Source organism: Dama dama, chromosome 20 (genome assembly GCF_033118175.1).
Source record: "Dama dama isolate Ldn47 chromosome 20, ASM3311817v1, whole genome shotgun sequence".
NCBI lineage: Eukaryota > Metazoa > Chordata > Mammalia > Artiodactyla > Cervidae > Dama > Dama dama.
This window is the reverse complement of record NC_083700.1, coordinates 48,734,454-48,747,081: the sequence shown is the minus strand read 5'-3', so window position 1 is coordinate 48,747,081 and position 12,628 is coordinate 48,734,454.

The window sequence follows — 12,628 nt, the reverse complement described above, 5'->3', positions numbered from 1 at the left end:
TCTTTTTCCACATAATTCCTGTTAGCATCATCCATAGACTGCAGTGGGAAATAAATGGCAGTTTAATCTGCAAATAGATGGGGAAACAGTGGAAACAGTGAAAGACTATTTTTTGAGGCTCCAAAATCACTACAGATGGTGACTGCAGCCATGAAATTAAAAGACGCTTACTTCTTGGAAGAAAAGTCACGACCAACCTAGACAGCGTATTAAAAAGCAGAGACATTACTTTGTCAACAAAGGTCCGTCTAGTCAAAGCTATGGTTTTTCCAGTAGTCATGTATGGATGTGAGAGTTGGACTATAAAGAAAGCTGAGCGCCGAAGAATTGATGCTTTTGAACTGTGGTGTTGGAGAAGACTCTAGAGAGTCCCTTGGACTACAAGGAGATCCAACCAGTCCATCCTAAAGGAAGTCAGTCCTGAATATTCATTGGAAGGACTGGTGCTGAAACTCCCAATACTTTGACCACCTGATGCGAAGAGCTGACTCATTTGAAAAGACTCTGATGCTGGGAAAGATTGAAGGCAGGAGAAGGGGACGACAGAGGATGAGATGGTTGGATGGCATCACTGAGTCAATGGACATGAGTTTGGTAAGCTCCGGGAGTTGGTGATAGACAGGGAGGCCTGGCGTGCTGCAGTCCATGGGGTTGCAAAGAGTCAGACATGACTGAGCAACTGAACTAAACTAACTGAAGCTAAAGAAAAGGGCTTTCATCCATGAGCAACACTGCATATCAAGTTTATCACTTGGTTCTCGTAGCAGGCTTCTACTTTTATGTGAGAAAACGGGGATGTAAACAACTAGCATTGTATGCTGTACACTAACAAAATAGCATGTACCTGGGGTTTACCTCTATAGAGGAGGTAAAATTTTATCTCTACCCTCTTAGAGGTAAAATTCTTAGGCTGGGCCTAAGAATTAAGTTGGCATAAGACAGATTACAGATTAAAAAACAGACACATTTATTTTAAGTTTTACGGGAGCCCTTATAAGGAAAGGAAGCCCCAAAGAAATGGCAAAACCGATGATGCTGCAAAGAGAGGTGACTGTGGAAAAGTAACTGTGGAGAGGCTAGAGGAAGGTAAGCATTATTTTAGTAAGGTTTGTATAGAATTCTCAGCCTCAACATCCTGTCATTGATAAAAGTGTTATTTTCCTTCTGGTGTTGGAAGGATATCTTGTCTATGGGGGTTTGACCTGTTTTTAGGAAGAAAAGGGGGAGAGTCAGAGTGACCTCCCTGCACCAGCTGTTTTAAGTGCCTTTAACTCAAACTAGTCTTTATTGCAAAGTGGGTATTTTGGGATGACAATCCTGCCACCCTTCACCTCCACCCTACTTAATGATTAGCATTTGACTTAAAACTGTGGTAATGTTATAACATGTCATTTCCTTATATAATTTTTTAACTTTTAAATTTGATGTTTAAAACCATAATTTGCCTAAAAGCAGAATGAATTTTCTTCTCCTAATGGATGGACTTTAGCATTGTTAACTGTAGGAAACTGTTTACATTTTTCCCTACATCAGTGATTTTTCCTTTGTGAAGAATTGAAATGCTCTAACCTATAAACATTGGAAGGACTGATGCTGAAGCTGAAACTCCAGTACTTTGGCCACCTCATGCGAAGAGTTGACTCATTGGAAAAGCCCCTGATGCTGGGACGGATTGGGGGCAGGAGGAGAACGGGATGACAGAGGGTAAGATGGTTGGATAGCATTACTGACTCGATGGACATGGGTTTGAGTAAACTCCGGGAGTTGGTGATGGACAGGGAGGCCTGGTATGCTGCGATCCATGGAGTCGCAAAGAGTCAGACACGACTGAGCGACTGAACTGAACCTATAAACATGCATGTCACTTAATAAATTCTAGTACCAGAAATTAATGAATAACAGTCCCTTCCCATGCCCTGAGGGCAACCATTTTTAACTTCTAATTGTTTTGTGGTGGTTTTATTTTTAAGATAGTGTGTTACATAACTGTTTCTTAATTTATCAGTTTTAGGCATTCCCTACTGCCTATATTCCTGTCACACCCACACATATAGTTAAATCATTTTAAAAAATTTGTAAACACTTTATTGCAATATATTATGTAAACAGAAAAGCCCATAAATCTTAGGTTCATTGAATTTTTAGAAAGTGTTCATGCTCATTACAATTCCCGCCCAGATAAAGAAATAGGACATTGTCACACTTCAAGGCCACCTTCATGTCTTTGTTTGATCATGACTGTAAAAACCATTTTATTCAGACTTATAAATTTGGTTACCTGTTTTTGAGCTTCATATGTAATTAAATACCCTTTGTGTGTGTTTTCTTTCCCTCAACCTTGTGAAAATGACTGATACATTTTAGAAGTGGCAATAGTGCCTTCATTTTTATTTGCTGTATAATATTTAGTTACACGAATAGACAACACTTCATTAATCTTACCATCAGTGGGCATTGTGCTTTCTCTTTGTAGCTATTACAAATAGTTCCTATAAACCTTATGCATGTCTTTTGGTACACACATGTATTCATTTTTGGAATGTAATGTATTCAACTTTGGTACGTACACCACCACCAAACTGTTCACTGAAGTGCCATTTTGACACTCCCACTGTAAGTGTATGAGAATCTCAGTTTTCCCAGTCCTTGGTATTATGAATGTTTTCGTTTTCTCTTTTATTTACTTATTTTTAGCCATCAACAGTAAATCATCATGGTTTCATTTTGCATTTCCCCGACCAGTAACAAGATTGAACTCATTTCATGTTTCCATTTGGATATCCTCCTTTTTGAAGGGGCCATTTAAATCTTTGGGCCTCCTTTTATGAATTGTGCTATTGATGTTAGAGATTTATATATATTCTGAACATGAGTCCTTTATTAGATGAATGTTTAAATATCAAAGTAGACTCTTAAAATTTGCCAGATCTACATGTTTATTGTTTATTTGACAACTATACTATAAGATGGTTATAATGATCCCTAAAAAGGTAAGTTAAGACTCATAGCACAAAGTAAATTACTGGGCTTATATAAAAAGTAAATGGCAGACCAACAATTTGAGTCCTAAATTGTCTGATTACAAAACCTAGACCAGCTGGTCCTTCTTAATTATCTATTTTATATATAGTAGTGTGTATATGTTAATCCCAAATTCCTGATTTATTCCTCTCCCCCCAGCCTGCCCTTTTTGGTAACCATAAGTTTGTCTTCTATGTGTGTGAGTCTAAGTTTTGTAAATAATTTCACTTGTATATTTTTTTTAGATTTCACATATTAATGATATATATATTTGTCTTTCTCTGACTTACTTCACTTAGTATGATAATCTCTGTGTTGTAACAAATGGTGTTATTTCATTCTTTATGTCTGAGTAATAGTCCACTGTGTATATGTACTACGTTTTATTTATCTTTTCATCTGTCCATGCGCATGTAGGTTGCTCCCCTGTCTTGGCTGTTGTAAATAATGCTGCAGTGAACATTGAGGTGCATGCATATTTTCAAATTATGGTATGTCTTCTTTGGAAAAATATCTGTTTGGATCTTCTGCCCATTTTTTGGATTGAGTTGTTTGTTTTGATACTGAGCTGCGTGAACTGTTGGTATATTTTGGAGATTAATCCCTTGTTGGTCACATTGCTTGCACATATTTTCTCCCATTCTATACTTTATCTTTTCATTTTGTTTGCAGTTTCCTTTGCTTTGTTAAAACTTTTAAGTTGAATTAGGATCCATTTGTTTATGTTTGTTTTTATTTTCATTACTCTTAGAAGTGGATCCAAAAAGATATTTCTGTGATTTATGTCAGAGTGTCCTGCCTGTGTTTCCTCTTTATACTATCCAGTCTTACATTTTGGTCTTTAATCCATTCTGAGTTTTTTGTATATGGGGTTAGAGAATGTTCTAATTTCATTCTTTTACATACAGTTGTCCAGTTTTTCCAGTACCACTTATTGAAGAGACTATCTTTTCTCCACTGTACATTCCTGCCTCCTTTCTTTTAGATTAATTGACCATAGGTGCTTAGATTTATGATTGTTTTAAGTTGCTAGTGTCTTAATTTCGAAGTCATTTCCAGTATCCTGCATTTGTAATCTCCTCACAGTTATTAGTTTTGATATCATACTTGTGTGTGGACCATTCCAGCTTTTACCGTATGTTTGCCTTTACTAATGAGCTTTCCCATTCATAATTTTCTTGTTTGTAGCTGTGGTCTTTTCTTTTCTACTTGGAAAAGTTCTTTTAGCATTTGTTGGGAACCTGGTTTGGTGGTGCTGAATTCTCTTAGATTTTTCCTGTTTGTAAAGCTTTCAATTTCTCTGTTGAATCTAAATGAGAACCTTGCTGGGTAGAGTATTCTTGGTTGTAGGTTTTCTCCTTTTGTCACTATAAAAAATATTGCGCCACTTAACTGGTAGCCTGCAGAGTTTCTGCTGCAAAATCAGCTGATAACCTTATGGGGATTCCCTTATATATTATTGGTTGCTTTTGCCTTGTTGCTTTTAATGTTTTTTCTTTAATTTTTGTTGTTTAATTTCTTTAATGTTGTCTTTAATTTTTGTCAAGTTGATTATCATGTGTCTCGGCATGTTCTTTTTTGGATTTATCCTGTATGGGGCTCTCTGTGCTTCTTGACTTGGGTGGCTGTTTCCTTTCCCATGCTAGGGAAGTTTTCAGCTACTATTTCTTCGGGTATTTTTTTCAGGCTCTTTCTCTCTTCTCCTTTGGGACCTCTATAATGTGAATGTTGGTGCATTTAATTGTGTCCCAGAGGTCACTTAAACTGTCCTCATTTATTTTCATTCTGTTTTCTTTATTCTGTTCCACAGCAGTAATTTCCGTCATTCTTCCAGCTCACTTATCCATTCTTCTGCCTCATTTATTCTGCTATTGATTCCTTTTTGTGTATTTTCATTTCAATTATTGTATTGTTCAACGTTCTTTATATCTTATAGCACTTTGTTAAGCATTTCTTCTGTCTTCTCAGTCTGTGCCCCCATTCTTTCTCCAAAATCTTGGATCATCTTTACACTCATTACTCAGTTCTTTTTCAGGTAACTACTTAATCTCTGCTTCACTTAGTTATTCTTCTGGGGTTTTCTCTTGTTCCTTCATCTGGAACATATTCCTCTGCTGTCTCATTTTGTCTTACTTTCTGTGTGTGTGACCTCCGATCCTTGGAATGCAGAGTGGTAGGTCCTTTTGCTTCTGGTGTCTGCCTCTTGGTGGGTGAGGCTGATCTAGAAACTTGTGTAGGCTTCTTAGTAGGAAGGACTAGTGCCTGCCACTGGTGGGTGGAGCAGAGTCTTGTCTGTCTCTCTAGTGGGCAGTGCTGTGTCAACAGGTGTGTTTGCAGGTGGCTGTGGCCTCAGGAAGACTTTAGGCAGCTTATCCCCTGTTGGGTGGGGCTGTATTCTCACCGTATTTGTTGTTTGCCTGAGGCATCCCAGCACAAGAGCCTACAGGCTGTTGGGGGTACTTCCGCCACTAGTGTCCTTGTCCCTACAATGAGCCATAGTGGCATACTGCCCCTACATCTCCCAGAGTCCCTCCAAGACCAGTAGGTGGTTCTGACCCAGGCTCCTAGGAAGTCACTGCTTTCCCCTTGGGTCCCATGCACATGAGTTTGTGTGTACCCTCCAAGAGTGGATTTTCTGTTTCCCCTCGTCCTTTAAAGTTCCCTTGATCAAGCTCCACTGACCTTCAAAACCAGATGTTCTGAGGGCTCCTCTACCTGATGCCAGACTCCCAGCCTGGGGAGCCTGATGGGGGCTCAGAATTCTAACTTCTGTGAGAGAACCTCTGTGATACAATTATTTTCCAGTTTGTGGGTCACCCACCTGGAAGATATGGGATTTGATTATATCACAGATCTCTCCTACTATCTCATTGTGGCTGCTTCTTTGTCTTTGGATGTAAAATATCTTTTTTTGGTAGATTCCAATCTTTTTTGTCAGTGGTTCTTCAGCAGATAGTTGTGATTTTGGTGTTCTCGTGTGAGGAGGTGAGCTCAAATCCTTCTGCTCCATCATCTTGTCTCAGAACCCAAAGTATACTTTTAAGACAATGAGCATTTCTAAACATTAAAAAGGACATTTCATAATGATAAAGGCTTCATCAACCAATAACAAAACAAACCCCACATAAATATTGAACACAGCTAACCACCTTGACCTAATTAACATGTGCGCCCAGCAACTGCAAAATTCCTGAACATGATAGATTCCTCTGTTTATTTAAGACTTTTTCAATTCCTGTGAACTCCTTATTGCCAAATTCAGACTTAAATAGAAGAAAGTAGGGAAAACCACTAGACCATTCAGATAGGACCTAAATCAAGTCCCTTATGATTACACAGTAGAAGTGACAAATAGATTAAAAGGATTGAAGAACTATGGACCGAGATTTATAACATTGTACAGGAGGCTGTGATCAAAACCATCCTGAAGAGAAAGAAGTACAAAAAGGCAAAAATTTGGTTGTCTGAGGAGAAATAGCTGAGAAAAGAAGAGAAGCAAACGCAAAGGAGAAAAGGAAAGATATATCCATCTGAATGCAGAATTCCAAAGAACAGCAAGGAGAGATAAGAAAGCCTTCCTCAGTGATCAATACAAAGAAATAGAGGAAAACAATAGAATGGGAAAGACTAGTGATCTCTTCAAGAAAATTAGCGATACCAAGGGAACATCTGATGCAAAGATGGGTACAATTGGGTACAATAAAAGACAGGAACAGGTGGACCTAACAGAAACAGAAGATATTAAGAAGAGGTGGCAAGAATACACAGAAGAACTATACAAAAAAGATCTTAGTGACCCAGGTAACCACGATGGTGTGATCACTCACCTAAAGCCAGACATCCTGGAGTGTGAGGTCAAGTGGGCCTAAGGAAGCATCACTACAAAGCTGGTGGAGGTGATGGAATTCCAGTTGAGCTATTTCAAGTCCTAAAAGATGTTGCTGTGAAAGTGCTGAACTTAATATGCCAGCAAATTTGGAAAACTCAGCAACAGCTGCAGGACTGGAAAAGGTCAGTTTTCATTCCCATCCCAAAGAAAAGCAATGCCAAACAATGTTCAAACTACTACATAATTGCACTCATCTCACATGCTATCAAAGGAATGTTCAAAATTCTCCAAGCGAGGCTTCAATAGTATGTGAATTGAGAACTTACAGATGTTCAAGCTGGATTTAGAAAAGACAGAGAAACCAGAGATCAAATTGCCAACATCCGTTGGATCATAGAAAACGCAAGAGAATTCCAGAAAAATATCTGCTTTATTGAGTACTCCAAAACTTTTGACTGTGTGGATCACAACAAACTGTGGAAAATTCATAAAGAGATAGGGATACCAGACCACCTGACCTGCCTCCTGAGAAATCTGTATGCAGGTCAAGAAGCAACAGTTAGGACTGGGCATATAACAACAAACTGGTTCCAAATTGGGAAAGGAGTATGTCAAGGCTGTATATTGTCACCCTGCTTCTTTTACTTATATGCAGAGTACATCATGCAAAATGCCGAGCTGGATGAAGCACAAGCTGGAATCAATATTGCCAGGAGAAATATCAATAATCTCAGATATGGAGATGACACCACCCTTATGGCAGAAAGTGAAGAGGAACTAAAGAGCCTCTTGATGAAAGTGAAAGAAGAGAGTGAAAAACTGGCTTAAAACTGAACATTCAAAAAATGAAGATCATGGCATCCTCCCATCACTTCATGGCAAATAGATGGGGAAACAATGAAAACAATGACAGACTTATTTTCTTGGGTTCCAAAATCACTGCAGATGGTGACTGCAGCCATGAAATTAAAAGACGCTCCTAGGAAAACTAGACAGCATATTTAAAAAAGCTAGACAACCTAGACAGCATATTAAAAAGCAGATCTATTACTTTGCCAACAAAGTTTCGTTTAGTCAAAGATAGATTTTTCTAATAGTTGTGTATGGATGTGAGAGTTGGACTATATGGAAAGCTGAGAGCCAAAGAATTGATGCTTTTGAACTGTGGTGTTGGAGAAGACTCTTACAGTCCCTTGGACAGCAAGAAGATCCAACCAGTCAATCCTAGAGGAAATCAGTCCTGAATATTCATTGGAAGGACTGATGCTGAAGCTGGAGCTCCAGTACTTTGGCCACGTGATGCAAAGAGCTGACTCATTTGAAAAGACCCTGATGCTGGGAAAGATTGATGGCAGGAGGAGAAGGGGATGACAGAGGTTGAGATGGTTGGATGGCATCACTGACTCGATGGATGTGAGTTTGGGCAAGCTCCGGGAGTTGGTGATGGACAGAGAAGCCTGGCATGCTGCAGTCCATGGGGTCTCAGAGTCGGACACAACTGAACTGAACTGAATGTTTTGTTTTTTTCTGTGTAGAGGTATTACATATCTTCATTAGCTTTATTGCTAGGCATTTGATGTTTGTTGATCCTGTTTTATTTTCTGATTCTTGTATCTGTCTTATTTCCTAATTGTTAATTTTTATAAATGTACCTTTGTGACAGATAGTGTCTTCCAAGGATGGTCCCACCCCACATGTTCTTTGCAGTGTGGGATCAACATACTGCATCGGGAAGTGAGGTCTCTGTTCCCTCCCCTCGTGCTTGTAAACCTTTGTAACTTCTGGTGGTAAGTTCGGGGGCTTGGGAGTTGATCAAGGAGACGAGATCATGGGAGGCAGTAACACATAAACTTTATTTGGGCAGCACTTGGACAGAATTGCATGAGAGAGGAAGTCCTTCAGCATATGAAAACTGACAGAACTAAGAATAAATTAGTTCCAGAGATGGTAAGGCAGTAGGACAAGGGGATTCCCAGGGGGATCGTGGAAATCAGAGAAGGGTTCACATGTCTGGGTGATGCCCCTCAGCAGCAATTGCTCTGGGACAGCAGTGGTTTGGGGTCTTACAGGATTATCTTCTCTATGGTCAGCAGATGTTCAATACAATTTCATGGAATATGTAAAGTAGGTAGGCTCTGATCGGCTAAAACTATGGCCTGGGACTATATTTAAAGTAGTCGATGTGTGAGGGGTTGACTTTGTCACACGTGGGCTTTTAGCTAATCATCCTAACTTCCTGTGAAGAAATAAGCAACACAGGAGCCATTATAGGTGATTACTGAAGAGCTGTCTCTGGCTCATTTATAGAATACTTCTGCAATTGATAGAATACAGCAGAAGTTCCAGTTAAATCATTTAAAATTAATGATCAGTGTTTGTTTTTGCTTTTTTCCAGTGTTTTTCTCTAATGAATCTGTAATACTGTTTACTGCAGAACCAAGCAGAAAACTGTGTCCCTTTCTTACTGTCTTTTCCCTCTAGTTTCTGATTGCCTTCCTTTAAAAAAAAAAAATTTGCCCCATCTGCCATAATTGTCAGATAACAACTTCAATTATTCCCAGCTGTGCCACCGTGTCAGTGTTCTATTACTTGCCAGAGATAGTCCTCCTGGGTCCTCTGTCCCTCTTCACTGTGGTTCTGCAGGCCCACCGAGCTATCAGCCTGACACTGAGCTCTCTTGCGTTGCATCCAGCGTCTTCCTCTGTTTGGGATTTATTCACTTGTTTAGTGGAACATGTCCTACAGCAGCATCCTGGGAAAGAAAGTATGGAAGGAAAATTCTGTGAAGTCCCTTATGTCTGAAAATATCCTTGTTCTGTTACATTTGGTGGGAAGTTCAGCTATAATACTGAACTTAAGCTTAAGATCATTTTCCCCTAAATATTTTTTATAGCCACTGTCCTTCTATTTATAGTCACTGAATACAGTCTCAAGAATATCCTCTACCATATCTGGCAAGTCGGAGTGTCTGAGCCTCTTGAGAGCTCTATGAAGGCAAATTAATTTTCCTTTCTACCTTCCCTCCTCTGCACACAATAGGGTATGACTCCCCTTTCTGTGTATAAGCTTTTTCTATGCCTCAGTGCAATATTAACTGAGTCCATTGATTTCCTCTCTCTTTTTTTCTTTGTCCCTATAGATTATGACCTTTTAAGATTACTTAGTATCATGGTAGTGGGGTCTTGGAAAGGAGAAGAGAAGCATGTTTCATCTTTGGAAGTCCATAAAGACTTTTAAAAATCATTATATTCATTTTTTCCACAAAAGTTTGCTTATTATTAGCAATGAAGAGGATAACACATTTAAGAAAACTCAAAATGAAAAATTGGGCCATGATTCTGAGGTTTTCTTTAGAGTATCATATTTCCAGTGATTATGTAGAGCAGACCCATGATGTATAATTTTTTTAGAATGTTCTGCTGACTCAGGTAAAGCTCTTTTTGCTAGTTCTTAGAATGGAAGAGCAAGCTCTGTGATCTGGTCATTCTGGTTCTCTGAAAATGCTTCTTAAAGTATTAATGATCATCCTAAATTAAAAAAAAAAAAAAAATAGAGCTAGTACTTTCTAAAACTTTTTTAAGAGAAATATATATTTTTATTTTGGAATTGATAAAGGCCTCTTTGTTGTTTTCAACCTAGATAATAGTCTTCTAATTAGAGATTGTGTGGGGAAATGGGGAAGCTCTGTTGCAGCTGGGTAACTAAGAATTGACCACACCCTGTAATGATGCTCTTCTCAAGGGGAGGAAACTCCTAGTCAGTGCTACTTCTGCACCTGCTCGGTTGAAGAAACTCTCTTCTGTGTACTGCATGACAATTATTTACCATCATATGTCTCCCATGTCAGACTATGAAGTCCTAGAGGACAGAGGCTGTGTATTCATTTTTAATGTTTATTGGAGTATAGTTGCTTTACAATATTGTGTTAGTTTTTGCTATACAGCAAAGTAATCTGTTATACATGTACATATATCCCCTAGAAAGATAAATTTTAAACATAAATTAATAGGCCCAACTCTTAATTAAGCAAAGATATTTGGCCAAATGGCTTTGACTTTGGGATGCTGAAGGCAATATAAAACTACAGATTTTGTCAAACACGCATTTATTTTTGGCATTTTCCTATGTTCAAGATACTCTTTGTGATCAAGCCTTCCCTCTTCTTGGAACCCTTCTCAGGCTTCCTCCTCTCCTTTTCCTCCATCCACTTGGTTAACTCTGTCCTTCAACTGATATTTTTAGATAGTCCTTCCAAGTCCAAGTTAGAGGGCTCCACCTGAGTTCCCCAAAGCACCCTAGACTTCTCTTATAATGTTTATGTTCCGTTGTCATTACTTGTTTGTCATTTTACCCCACAAATACATGAGCTCCACAAGAGCTGAGATTGTACCGTTTATATTTTGTCAAAGAGTAGGTGCTTAATATTAGAACGCAGGAGATGCAAGAGATGTGTGTTTGATCCTGGGTCAGGAAGATCCCCTGGAAAAGTAAATGGCAACGTACTCCAGTATTCTTGCCTGGAAAATCCCATGGACAGAGGAGCTTGGTGGGCTACAGTCCATGGGGCTGCAAAAGAGTCAGACACGACTGAGTACACACAATATTAGAATAAATGAATGAATTCAAATCCATAAGCATGGTTCTTGCCAGAAAAAATTACCATCTAGAAAGGGGCCATGACAAGTAAATATCTATTCTATACGACATTAAGGGTGGGAAGAAAGAATTGTGAGAGTGTGGGAAGGAGGTAGGAGAGTACACCGGGCATCTGGGAGAGGAAGGCACCTGAGTGAGACCAGGAATTATTATTCACAGTCTTGAAGGTTGGGTAGGTAGAACAGGGCACATGAATCTGTGAAATCAAGGCAGGAAAGCTTTTGGTGTTAAGAAACTTGTGAATTAAAGCAGAGGTCCTCAAAATACTATCCTAGTGAAATGTGTAGTATTTGAATATGATCATGTCTCTGCTTTTAGTTTTGGCATGGATTAATAACTTGCTGATATGTAAGGTTACTAAACGGCATCTTCCTGTCAGGGCCGTGCACTTCTATCCATTGCTGAAGTGTCTCTCTCCCTTCTCCACCTTCCTTCCCCTACCCTGCCTTTGTGAAATCAGAAGAGTGGGCTAAATGATTGGGGAAGGCACAGAGCGCAGAGTTTCCCAGACTTTTGTGTGCTTACAAAGTGCCTGGAAAACGCAGATTCTGATAGGATGGGATAGGATCCGAAAATTTCTATCTCTACCTCTCAAACGATGTCCTAAGAGCACACTTTTAAGTATTGAAAGCAGATTCTGGACTGGAGTTCTCTAGCTTTGGACTAAAGAGACCATCACAGGTAGACTTGTAGCACCTTGGAGTAAGTTCTCTGGTCCAGTGATTCTGATCACTCCAATCCCCATGTTCCTTCATTCTTAATCATTTATAGGTGTTCTGGGTTTTATTTACTACGTATGTGTGAAAGTTGCTCAGTCGTATCCGATTCTTTGCGACCCCATGGTCTATACAGTCCATGGAATTCTCCAGGCCAGAATACTGGAGTGGGTAGCTGCTCCCTTCTCCAGGGGATCTTCCCATCGTAGGGATTGAACCCACGTCTCCCACATTGCAGGCAGACACACTTGAGACCAGCTTAGTCACCAGGGAAGCCCAGTTCATGAATTCTGGTCAAGTTGCAGTCCTTCTCAGGAACCGAAGATGGCGCCACAATCTTGGTCTTAAAGGGTACTTCCCACCCAGATGCTGTTACGCAAACGAAAAGCCTCTTCCTGCCCCTCTG